We start from the raw sequence: 13,221 nt of genomic DNA, 5'->3' as shown, positions 1-13,221 counted from the left end.
TAGAGTTACTGCAACAAAATTGTTAAGTGGTTGGTGTGTGTGTGTGTGTGTGTGTGTGTGTGTGTGTGTTTAAAGAACCTGGAGATGATGGATTTGGTAGTTCTTGTACTGAAAGCTAGATGGCTATAATTTTGGGTGCCTAATCTTTGGAGGGATGATAAACAGAATATTAGTTAGATGTGAGGATGAATTTACACATCACTTATATATACAGTATTGGTTTGCCTTGCAGGCAGCTCCATACTTTATACAGCAAAGATGTCTGTTGTGTGTATGTCAGTGTTTGCTTAGTAATCACTGAGGATCTGAAACATCCCCATACATGGGTTGTGCTTGACTAACAAGCAGAAGATCGCCAATTTGAATCCCTGCTGCTACTATAGCAGCAGCAATATAGGAAGATTCTGAAAGGCATCATCTCATACTGCGCGGGAGGAGGCAATGGTAAACCCCTCCTGTATTCTACCAAAGAAAACCACGGGGCTCTGTGGGCACCAGGAGTTGAAATTGACTTGACGGCACACTTTACCTTTAAGAATCCTGGGCACAGTAAGTGCAAGCTTTTCAACAGCCTGCTTCATGCAGCAGTGGAGCCTACTTCACTAGAGGTTTTCAAACAGGCTGTACAAAGACATTTAAAGATGTGTGTACGGTGTCCACATTTTGCATATCTACTGTGGGAAACTTTGGTGTATACATAGACAATGCATTTGCCACCTGAAGTGTGGACACTAGCCAGCTCAATGAGCCACAATATTAAGGATGAGTACACCCCCCAAAACTAGTTCACTGTTGAGCATTTCCTAAAATACTCTGTATATTCTTGGACTCAGAGCAAAAAACAGCTGTTTGCTGTATGGAATACTCCAATATATTTGGTCTTCCAAAGCCAAACACGGGCGTAGTATACTTTTGTCCAATTATCATCAACAAACTGTAATAAACTGCTGCAAGAAGCTTGGCAGATACTTCAGTCTTGGGGAAATGTGATTGATTTATGAGTTTATGAGAAATGCTGAAGTATGATGGATTGATTGGAGGGTGGGGAGGAGTGCTTTGGAAGGCAGCACAGATGAATGATTTAATGAAAATCACATTGCAGCCAAAGTTGTAGCAGTTTGCTTCAAGGGATTATACTGAAACAAGATAGGATAATATCTTAATATAACCACTACCAAATGGTTATATTGAGGTCTCCCATATGTGTAATATAAATGCACATAAAAATCTGTCTGCAAAACATCAAAATAAATTGGTTTTACTCAATAAAAAATAATCTTAAACATTTTTGTATCTAGATAAGTATCAAAATGTTTATATACCTATCTAAAGAAAAACTATCAATGAGGGTGTGTATGCTTTTAAAAGCTAGCATTGCTTTTGACCTGATAAACTAGATTCCAAGACTTTCATTTTAAAGTGTGTTCAAAGCTATTTCCTCTCCCAGTTTCTTGGAATGGGATGTACTCGAAAATTGAAGAAGGGCTGCTTCACACATTACACCAGAAGGGGCCATACCTTCAAAATGTATTATGTACTGTTGACACCGTGTGAAACAAAGAATCAGGCTATGAGGGGCTGTGGCATAGTGGCTCTCCACAGCAGGTTTCCATGATGTGTTTGGTAAAAGGCATGTGGCTGCCTCTCAGAAAACAGGCACATGCTCCACTTTATGTATCTGCCTGTGCTCAGGGGCGTAACAAGCTTGGAGTGGGCCCAGAGACAAGATTTTAAAATGGCCCCCCCCTCAAAGTCCAGGGCCTCCGCACACCCCAGGCCCCCAAGGATTTAAGTCTGATATTCCAAAATAAGTATGCTGCCTGCAAATACATTTCACTGAATACACACACACACGTCACAATATATACTGATATACATTGAGTACTATACATTTGTATTACTTTTAATGCCTAGAACACACTAGAAAGATGAATTATTAAAATGGGCCCCTCGCTGCAGATTAGCAAAGGAGACTTTCAACCATGCAGGGTGAGCCTATGTTTGTTTTCTCAGAATTCTGAACAAATTCAGTCAAGTTTGATTGCAGGAGGTTTTTCACAGGAGGCTTTTAAAGCCCTTTAAGACACATCTCCTCTGGAATGGAGGTGCTGCATTCACATGTTGGCCAGATTGACCCTGAAGTCCCTGCAAGTTATTGGGGAGCAGTTCACACACAAGAAAAATAAAATAAAAGCACCACACATGCTTCACAGTTCTCACTCAGACCTTCGGGGTTGCAAAACAACTTGAACATAATTGCATTTATAAATGAATGAATGAATAAATAAAATTAATAAAATACTGTTCCAGAAGTTTTTGCAATTTTCTGCCATGAAACAAGCCACTTATAGGACTTTTTAGATAGTTTTTTTTAAGTCAGCAAATTTTCCAAGCTGTTTCAAAATAAATATTCAGAGACTTCTCGGTCCCTCCCCCCCCCCATATCCAAGCCCTATGGCAAGCAGATCCCTATATATGGAGGGGGGGGGCGGGAAAGGTAACCACAAAAAGGAGTTCACACTCTACCTGGCAAATGCTGGTCTGGGTTAAGCAGTGCAGCAAGGGATCTTCTGCTGCAGAGAACACTCTGGCTGCCTCCTCCTTCCTGGCTTGCTTGGGCCCTACTCGAGTTCAGGCTTCACTGCGGCCTACACGGAGGCCTCCGTGGAAGCCCCGCCCACCCGCCGATCAGCTGAGAGGCGGGAGAAAAGGAGCTCTTTGCCGCTTGCCTGCTGCTTCCATTGCGGGCCAGCAGAACAAGCAGGAGAGACAGCGAAGAGGGCAAGTGGCTGAGAGGCTATGGGGCTGGGCAGGGGGCAATGGGGAGTCCCATGAGGTGCCCCTGGGGTGCCCCTCCAGGCAGTGGGGCCCCCAGACAACTGTCTCCCCTTGCCCTATCATTGTTATGCGCCTGCCTGTGCTCCTATTAGAGTTTGGGTGTGGAGGGCAGCTGAGGAGGTAAAGGTAAAGTGTGCCTTCAAGTTGGTGTTGATTCCTGGTGGCCACAGAGCCCTGTGGTTTTCTTTGGTAGAATACAGGAGGGGTTTACCATTGCCTCCTCCTGCGCAGTGTGAGATGATGCCTTTCAGCATCTTCCTATATTGCTGCTGCCCAATATAGGTGTTTCCCATAGTCTGGGGAACGTACCAGTGGGGATTCGAACCAGCAACCTCTGGCTTGCTAAGTCAAGTCATTTCCCCACTGTGCCATTAGGTGGAGGGCCTTGAAATTCTTGTCCAGCTTTCTATATAATTTCAGTTGTGTAGACCCGCGGTGGGTAGAAGATAGCCCAAGATCTTGCAGATATCTAGGTGACCTGCAGTAGATCAGCAAATTAGGCTTCTGCAATGAAGCCTGGAGTAGATATTTGTATGAAAGGTCTGTGAGATTAGTTTAAATCCTAAAAACAAATTATTGGACTGAGTATGTGTGCAGAGGCTCCCTGTTCCTTAATTCTAATTCTTCCACCACCTCTTGAATCACCATTTTGTACCTGGCTCTGATTGGTGGATCCTGTTATTACAGGGAAAAGAAAAAGTAGATTCCATTAGGCTAAGGTCTGCCCACCTGTGGCGTAAACAAATATTCCCTACTCACTCAGGGCAAATAACAATGATTTCCAGGTGAATAGCTGGGCATGTCCATGGCTCAAGCCAACTGTGACATTCTGGTATTTGTGAGGGGATGATTTTATGATTAAGTGCTTTGTTTGGGTTAAGTCAGAGTTCCAGATAAACCGAGAGAATAGAATGATACACTTTGGGCACTATGACATGTTGTGGTGGGTTTATTTCTCATTCAGACATTGTGGGAGTGCTTAAATTAGTCCACAACTGGAGCCAGTTGAGCTATTCAGATAGCAGCAAACACTCTGGGGTAACCATAGCAACAACCTGGCAGATTGTTATATCATAGACATGACACCTGGGGGCTGTATCTGCCCAGAAGGGTTATAAAAGTCCTGGAAGTCATTGGGAGTCTAGTCATTGCCATTGGGTGTTCTGTATTTTATCTACCAGCAGGTCTCATTAGGCATATGGATGGGCTCTGAGCTAGGCCCTCAGACAGATTCAGTTAAGCCAATGCAGCCAGCCAGTGAGGAAGAAACCTTTTGGGCCACCAAACATAAGTCAGGGCTAACCCATATTTTCACAAGAGACAATTGCTGTTTTCTCATGCCTGTTCTTAGTAAATCACTGTCCCTTTTTGTCTTTAATTTGCTTTTTAGAGAGGTTCTGGGATTTCCTTTTTTAAGTAATGTACATATGTGCAGCAGAGTATGCTAATATTTCTTCTGTTTTTGACTTGCCAGTTGCTTACCCAAGTAGTTAATGTTCCTGAATGTGTGTTTGAGTATTTAGGCTATTTAGGTTAGTGAGATCCACAACAGATAGTGAGGAACTCCTAAACAATCTCTCCAAACTGCAGGAGTGGGCAACAAAATAGCAAATGCAGCTCAATGTTAGTGTAAAGTGATGCATATTGGGGCAAAAAAACCCAACTTCACATATACGCTGATGGGGTCTGAGCTGTTGGTGACTGACCAGGAGAGAGATCTTGGGGTTGTGGTGGACAGCTCGTTGAAAGTGTCAACTCAATGTGTGACAGCTGTGAAAAGGGCCAGTTCTATGCTTGGAATCATTAGGAAGGGGACTGAAAATAAAACTGCAAATATTACAATGCCCTTATACAAAACTATGGTGTGGCCACATTTGGAGTACTGTGTACAGTTCTGGTCATACCTCAGAAAGGACATTATAGCACTGGAGAAAGTGCAGAAGAGAGCAACCAAGATGATTAGGGGGCTAGAGCACCTTCCTTACAAGGCAAGGCTACAACACCTGGGGTGTTTTAGTTTAGAAAAAAGACAACTGAGGGGAGACATGATAAAAGTAAAGTGTGCTGTTGAGTAGGTGTCGACTCCTGGCGACCACAGAACCCTGTGGTTGTCTTTGGTAGAATACAGGAGGAGTTTACCATTGCCATCTCCTGTGCTGTATAAGATGATGCCTTTCAGCATCTTCCTATATCACTGCTGCCTGATAGACATGATAGAGATCTATAAAATCATGCATGGCATGGAGATAGTTGATATAAATTTTTCTCCCTCTCTCATAACACTAGAATCAGGGGTCATCCCATGAAACTGCCAAGAGATTTAGAACCAAGAAAAGGAAGTACTTTTTCACACAATTAACCTATGGAATTCTCTGCCACAAGATGTGGTGAGAGCCAACAGCCTGGATGACTTTAAGAAGGGTTTAGATAAATTCATGGAGGACAACTCTATCAGTGGTTACTTGTCTGAGGCCTCTAGGCCTCCTCCAGCCTAAGAGGCAAGATGCCTCTAAATACCAGTTGCAGGGGAGCAACAGCTCTTGCCTGTGGGCTTCCCAGAGGCATCTGGTGGGCCACTGTGAAACAGGATGCTGTACTATAGGCCTTGGGCCTGATCCAGCCCGGCTGTTCTTATGAGTTAACATTTATTCTAGAACTGCAAGTTTTGGTGTGAGATTAAATGTTCTTGCATTTTAAAAGACAAAGGACCAAAATATTTAGCAAATTGGAACAGGCAATACTGTATATATTTTTAAAAACCAAGGTTAAAGGTAGATAAAAAGGAAATGGATACAGTCAATGGGGGAATACACCCTCTGCTTCAAAAACTACTGTGGGACATGCTTATGGCAAAATGAACAAATACAGTAGGGCTATAATGAGTCTTGAGCAGTGTGTGTACTAAGGCTGCGGGTGACGCTCAGGCAATGAACCTTGGTGTGAAAAAGCAGGGTTCACACAAGAGTCACTCATTACATTTCCGAAATGCTGGAGGAACTGCTTCCTTTTATTTTCTGCAGTTCCTTAAGTGGGAATGGTCTTGGCTTTTTTGATTGTTTCAATAATAATGAACCATTGGAGCCAAGAAGTTACCACTGTTCTTAAAATAATGGCAAGGGTGTCCATAGAAATAATTATTTTCTTGGTGGTGGCTGTGGGGGAAACCAAATTCTATTAATTGCAACTGGGATACTGGCCTGTATCCCATTGACATCTACAGTTCCCTACAACATTGTGTGGTGTTAAAGCCCACAGGGGCCTGAGCTGTGGCTGAAATGGGTGGTTTATTGCACGTATATACTATTCATTTTGGCACTGATTTGCAACAAAGGGTTTTAATTTCTGCTTCGTCTGTTTCATAATACAGTACAACTCTATATACAAACATCAGAACCAGAAATCAGATCAGACCCAAGCCATGCCCCCAAGACTGCATTTCATATCTCTTACACAGAATCTATTATCTGCCATTACTGTGTAATGCCAGGCATCAGACCTGTTGCTGCTCTGACTCACAGTTCTAAATCTATGTATATTAAAATTCTATATATTCACACACACACAGTAAATTTAGAATTTTAAATTTAGACTCTTCAGTAAATATCCAGGAGGGCAAGCAGCCCTCTCTACCCCCAACCCTTCACATTCTCCCCATGCCTAATTCTGTCACTGGACTCAGTGGGGGCATGGGCTAGTTTGTGGCCACAATGCTTCCTTCTACTACTACAAGTCTGAGAGGCTGATGCACACTGTGTAAGAGGCATTTGTTTAGCTCTTGGGAAGGATGGGCTGACTATTTTTCGAAGACATCACTTGGAACAAGTACAGTGTAGGCATCTCTACAGATCACTTATTTCTCAGTAAGAGATAAAATGGGGTAGTGTGCAGTGGGGAGAGGAAGTTGCGGTTTCTGTGACTTCTTCCTTCCCAAACTTACAGTGGTTAAGGGTTTATTTTTAAAACTATCACTTAAAAGTCAAATTATTATTTATATAGGCAACACCTCATGCCTTAACATGTACTTTTTGTGGAAGTTAAACCCTGTTCTGTTCTAGGCTTCTGCCTGTACCCAAACCTGTTAAGCTGGTATACTGGTTTGGGGTGAAAATAGCCCTTTGCTGAAGTCGTGAACTGAAATGGAGATTGTTGAGCTTAAAAATAGTAAAATGGAGGTAATGCAAGCAGTGATGCTTGTTGCACACTTTTATCAAATGCTTTTGATAATCTCCCTGCTTGAGAGTTCAGTCATACCCTGGAGCTGGTTCCACAGCCACTTCATTTAGCTTGACAGATATCGGAAGTAAACATCACCCTATGATGCTTGATTCAAGCTAGGATGCTTGAATCCTCTTCTGGAAGAGGAAAGGTTTAGAATAGTATGCCTCCGGGTTCTCAGGTCTTCCCAGATGGGATCTTGCTTTCTTTGCAGCAGTTGCAAAATTCCTCTGAGCTTCAAATGCACCTCAAGTTTCACCCTGAGGCAGGCACCCTGCATTTTAAATATACATCGATTGTTTTTTGCCATTATGTTGTTAACACATCATTCTGCATGTTTTAAAACTTAGGTTGTCTTATTGCAGGGGTTCCCAGCCTGTGGTATTCCAGATGTTGCTGAACTTCAGCTCCATACTCCAACTCCATACTTCAACTCCATCATACCCATCTACAATTTATTGTGGTTGGAGATAATGGGAGTTGTAGTTCAGCAACATCTGGAATACCACACAGAGGTGCTCTTACCCCTGGCCTTCAGGGCCAAAGTCCAGGGCCTCCACAGCCCCTGCCCCCCCCCCCCACAAAAAATCCTTTTTAGTCTGTACTGGGTGGTGTAGTTGCCCAGCCAAGCATGATGATGCTTAATTTGCAGGGGAGGGGAGCCTCCAAAGGCCTTTAGGTCCAGGCTCCAAAATTACCTAGGTGCACCTCTGATACCACAGGCTGGGCGCCCCTGTCTTTTTGGGATATGGATGTTGAAAATACTGTGAGTGAGTAAGGTGAGTGAGAGAGGAGGGGGAGGAATAGGATGAATACCCCAGAACAGAAAAACCTTTTTCCTTCTTGTGAGATTGAGAAAAATTCACACTGTCCAACCAAGTAGTGCTCTACCACTTTCAGCCTCCTATGAAGATGATACTTAGGTTGACCTTGGAGTTGTGAGAGGATTACTGAGATATATGGGAAGTGCCTTGAGCAGTCTCAAAGTATTATACAAATGTTGAGGTGTGTTATAAAAACTGGGTTGGGTATTGCTTATGTTCAAACATATTAGAGGGCCCTGATCAGTTGCTTTGTTTTTATATTGCTCATAGAGTGGTCAAATGTGCCACAGAAGCTGGATGTTCGGCATGCAAAAGAAAAAGCACTTTGCTGTTTAGCAGCCCCATGGGTTATTGCCTAGGCTGCAGGTATCCTGTGCTGAACGTACATGTTATGTTAAGCTTGTCCTTAAGAGGCAAGCTTGAAATTGGGTGTAAACAGAAAGTGTCTCTCTTGTGCCAAAATGCATCCACAGGCTACACAATGGGAGGGGGGCACTCAATAACCCCCCGTACTGTTTCCTTGCCCAGAGTATCCACCCCACAAAGTAGCTATTTGCTTCCAAAGTGGATGTTGCTGCATGTATTATCAAACATTGCCTACACACTTTCAAGCAGATCTTTGCAACTGGAGGGGCTTTTAAAGCTTGCTTTTTAAAACATAAATTTCCTAAGAATATCACTTTTATGTGGCTACTAGTACCCTATCTTTTAGCTTTTCTGCAGTTCAGACATTGCTCATTATAAAGCGTCTGTCTGCTATGTAAGGAACAAATATGTCAAGACAATGTATGATGCTGGATTGCAATTTTATTTTTCCCAGATCTATCATGATGCAACTTTTAAATATTCTAACAAGTACATTTCTTAGTGTGCCTTCTTCCCAGTTAATAGGCCAAGCTATCTCTTAGAAAGGCAGTTAGAAATTCAAAACAGTCTTTCTGCATTGAACCCCAGGTGTATATTGATACTATTACTGCTGCCAAAACTCATTTCAGTGGTAGTTCTTACTGCACTTTATAAACACAGAGCTTCACAACACCCTTATGGATTAATTATTTGTACCGCTGGGAAGCCAACGCCTCAGAGGTTACACATGTGAAATTTTCTTCTTTCCTTTTGATGATTGCAGTGTTTTTAAATGTCTGTCCTCCCCTTCTTTTTGATTATGAAGTTTCCATTGTCCTGTAAAGAGCCTGTAGTTAAATAGTAAATGTTTATATTTCAATAAATGCAATTTTGGCCGCCTCTTGCTATAAAGAGAGAGTGGCTTGATCTAATTACTGATGCTTTGAGCAAACCTGTTCCACACTTGGATTTTTGTTCACACAGCCTATCAAACAGCATTTTTACTTCTTCCTCACTAACTTCCTGATTGAGATCTTCAAAGTACTTAAGGAACATTCCCACTGACTGACTGCAGTGGCCAAGCAACAGAAATATCAACTTAAAATGTCACTGGGACTTAAATTCAGTATCTACCTTTCCACTAGGGGCAGAGCCACCGTTGTGCAAACAGGTTCGAAGAACCTGGGCCACCAATGGAAAGGGCCGCCAAAGTCCACAAGGTGTGTGTGGCTCGAACTCCATAATAGGGATGGGCCCGGACCAGTCTGGAGGCCATTGTAAAGGCCTCCGGACCTGGGCGGTCCGGTTCGGGTGGAGGGGGTAGCTTTAAGAGCGGCGGGAGGGTTTACTTACCCCTCCCGCCGCTTTCCCACCCTGGCACCGTAATTGCAAGAGTAATTGGGGCGGCAGGATACCTCCCTGCCGCCCCTTCCCCGCTGTTACTGTAAAAAAACTCACAAAGGACTACTGGGAGTTTTTTACAGTAGCAGCGGGGAAGGGGCGGCAGGGAGGTATCCTGCCACCCCAATTACTCTTGCAATTACAGTGCCAGAGCGGGAAAGTGGCAGGAGGGGTAAGTAAACCCTCCTGCTGCTCTTAAAGCTACCCCCACCCCAGTGCCGGACCGCAGTTAGCGGTTCCATGCACACCCCTACTCCATAAGAGCACTGAGCAAACTCCCCCCACCCATGCCCTGACTCCGGAGAGCCCTGAGCAAGCTCTCCCCTGTCCTTAACAGGTTGCGTTTGCTGCCTGACAGCCTTTTATTTTCCTTTCTCTTCCTCAAGCAAGGGAGAGAAAGGGAAATTAATGTTTCCAGGCAGCAAGTGTTGCCTAAAATGACAGGGAGAGCTCGCTTGGGCTCTCTGGAGCTCGGGACCATGCCCCCTTTGTGCATGATACCACAAGGAATGTGCGGACGTGCACAGCCACTTCTGTTCTGACGCTGACCAGGGTGACAAGGGTATGCAGCCACTCCATGCCAGTGATTTTGGTCACAGCACCAGCAGGGGAAACGCAGCAAGGGAGTATGAGCACCCTCCCTCATGATTAAAGGTAACCCCCCTACTGCCGGTTCGGCTGAATGCCGGACCTTCCAAACCGGTTTGGCAGTCTGTAAGAGGACCATAAAAGTACCACCGAACTGGTTTGTGCACATCCCTACTAGAGAGTAAAAAGTGACAGAAGATAATTTTCAGAGTCATTATGTTATAGCATACAACATACCTTGTAATTTTAACTCCATATTCCCCCAAGCCTTCCCCCATCCTGCCAAGACAGTTAGATTAGGAGAAAAACATTGGGCCACACTGCCTCCCATAGAGCCTTTTGTGTGTGGTGGTGTTGGCGGCAGCAAAGCTGCCGTGTGTGTGTGGTGGTGTTTGTTTGCTCCTCCTGTTGCATGGGGTGAGTCAACTGCAAAAGTGGACAGCTTAAACTCCTGGGTTTGCAGCAGACATTTATGCCTGGAAAGGGGGTGCCTCCCACCCTGTGCTTTATGGGGGGAGTCAGCTCCAAACGTGGGGACTTTACACTCTCCACGTTTAGAGCTGACTTGCCCCATAATGCACCAGAAAGAAGGTAAACCTTCCTGGTGTTGGAAATTCTCTGTGGTGAGAGAATCCCTTTTTTCAATATAGCAGAGTGCACAGAGGCACAAACACAGCGGATTTAGTTAGGCATGCGTGTGTGCTAAGAGTAAAGTAACTTGGAGCCAATTGCTAGTTTCAAATCAATATAAAAGGTATTTATTAAGGAACTCCATTCTAGATAGGAAAGTGAGGATTTAGGATCTCTAATCTATCTATCTAAATGGATGCAGATGGATTCACCATCTTCTCTGCACATATGGTGCAGGGCAAGAGACTTGCCATGTTGCAAGGTCAACAGCCAGGTAGCAAGAGAAGAGAAGGAGGAAGGAAGTTGAATCCCCTAAGATTAGCAATCTACATTTCAAAGGGATAGCATCAGAGCAGCGGGAAGTGATGACCAAATGTCTTTGACCTTCTAGCCCTCTGACTTACTAGTCTGTCCTCCACTGTCTGAGGCAAAGAGACAGCGCAAAGTCCTTTACTTCCAACACCCCCTCTCGTTGTCTCGTGACTCAGTTCACAATATTCATTTTCTCTCTCAGCTTTTCAAAGCAGGGTCTTGGTAGTGGCTTAGTGAGTATGTCTGCAAGCATTTCATTTGTCGGGCAGTAGATCAGCTTGATTAGTCCATCTTTCTGCAGACTTCTCACTACATGGTACTTCACATCAATATGTCTGGTACTCCTCTTTACATCTTCTTGTTTGGAGAGTTGAATGCAGCTTTGGTTGTCTTCATACACTGGTATGGGCTGTGGTACATCTGTACCTAGGTCCTTCAGTAGTTGACACAGCCATTGTATCTCGTGACAGCCCTGTGCAGCTGATACATATTCCGCTTCAGTGGTTGATGATGCTACTATGTCTTGTTTTCTGCTTGACCAGCTTATCGCTCCATCTCCATAGAAAATTATGTGACCACTGGTGGATTTCCTGTCTGTTATATCTCCACCCCAGTCTGCATCTACATATGCTTCTAGTTTTGGTTGACTATTAGCTGACAGCTTGAGCTTAAAGTGTGCAGTACCCTTTAGGTACCTAACAAGTCTTTTCATTGCATTCCAGTCCTTGACTGTTGGTGATGCAGTCTTTCTACAAAGTAAGCCAACTGCTGTACTAATATCTGGCCTAGTGAGTGTACTAATGTATAAAAGCTTACCCAATGCTTCACGATATCTATGGTTGTCAGATAGTGGCTCAGTTTGATCTTCTTGCTTTATGTAGTTCACTTCCATTGGAGTTGGTGTAGGATTTGCATTTTCCAGTCTGAGCAAGTTTATCAAGTCTTTAATTTTCTGTTCTTGGTTGATCAGGAAACTTCCATCTTTCTCTCTTTGTACTTGAATGCCCAAGTAGTGTGCAATGTTGCCAAGCTGCTTGACTTCCACTTCTTTGTTCAGATGATCCATTATTTCCTTGCTGTCATCTGGATTTTCATAGGCAAAAATCAAATCATCAACATACGCCAAAATGTAAGTCCATTTCCCATCTCTGCATCTCGTGTACAGGCAGGGATCAGCTTCACTTCTTTTGAAGTTTGCTTGAAGCAGCATATCATTCAGTTTTATATTCCATGCTCTGGCAGCTTGTTTTAAACCATAAATGCTCTTTTGCAGTTTGCATACATAGTCCTCTTTGCCTTCCTGTAAGAAACCTGGTGGTTGTTGCATGTAAATGTCCTCTTCTAGTTCACCATGCAAGAATGCAGTTTTCACGTCTAGGTGCTCAACATGCATTCCTTTGCTAGCAGCAATACTTAACAGAGTCCTTACTGTGGTATGTTTAACCACTGGTGCAAAGGTTTCATCATAATCTTCTCCATATTTCTATGAATATCCTTTTGCTACTAATCTGGCTTTGTAGCGCTGAATCTCACCATCAGCATCATGTTTGCGTTTGAAAACCCATTTGCAGCCAATAACTTTTCTTCCTTGTGGTAACTTAGTAAGAGTCCAGGTTTTGTTTTTCTGTAGAGCCTCAAGCTCTTCAATTGCAACTTGTTTCCACTTCTGGGCTTCTGGTTGTGGTAGCTGGGATATTTCCTCCCATGATGAAGGTTCTGGTTGTTCCGCTTTTCTTGCGAGGTAGGACAGCCTCAGAGCTGGAACACCTCTGTTTGAGCGCGTTGATCGCCTCACCTCACCCTCTGTGGTCCCTTCTATCACCTCAGGTGCGTCTGGTGGATCGCTGGGGGTCTCTGTGTCAAGTGTGGTTGGATCTGGATCTGCTGTCTCCTCCTCCTCAGTTCCTCTGAGATCAGGAAGCATAATCCAGTCATCAGGGTGCTTGGTCTGGTTGCTTGCTTCAGTGTAGGCCCCCTCTGAAGGTGTAGCTCTTTCATCCTCTTCAAAACACACTGCTCTGCTTATGGTTATCCTGTTGGTGTCAGGATCCAGAATTCTGTAGGCTTT

At 43.9% G+C, this 13,221-nt stretch overlaps 1 protein-coding gene across 1 annotated transcript in view; it reads right to left on the bottom strand.

The window, feature by feature from the left end:
• Window positions 1-2,634, bottom strand: part of ZNF365 (zinc finger protein 365) — a 124,018-nt gene extending 121,384 nt beyond the window's left edge. The window contains exon 1 of the mRNA XM_053308892.1: window positions 2,527-2,634. The gene's annotated coding sequence lies outside the window, so the exon portion shown is untranslated. The remainder of the gene's footprint in view (window positions 1-2,526) is intronic.
• Between the last annotated feature and the right edge of the window lie 10,587 nt (window positions 2,635-13,221).

The sequence above is a fragment of the Hemicordylus capensis genome, chromosome 3 (genome assembly GCF_027244095.1).
Source record: "Hemicordylus capensis ecotype Gifberg chromosome 3, rHemCap1.1.pri, whole genome shotgun sequence".
Lineage (NCBI taxonomy): Eukaryota > Metazoa > Chordata > Lepidosauria > Squamata > Cordylidae > Hemicordylus > Hemicordylus capensis.
The sequence above is the reverse complement of the archived record's forward strand: the minus strand, read 5'-3'. Positions and strand labels throughout refer to the sequence as shown.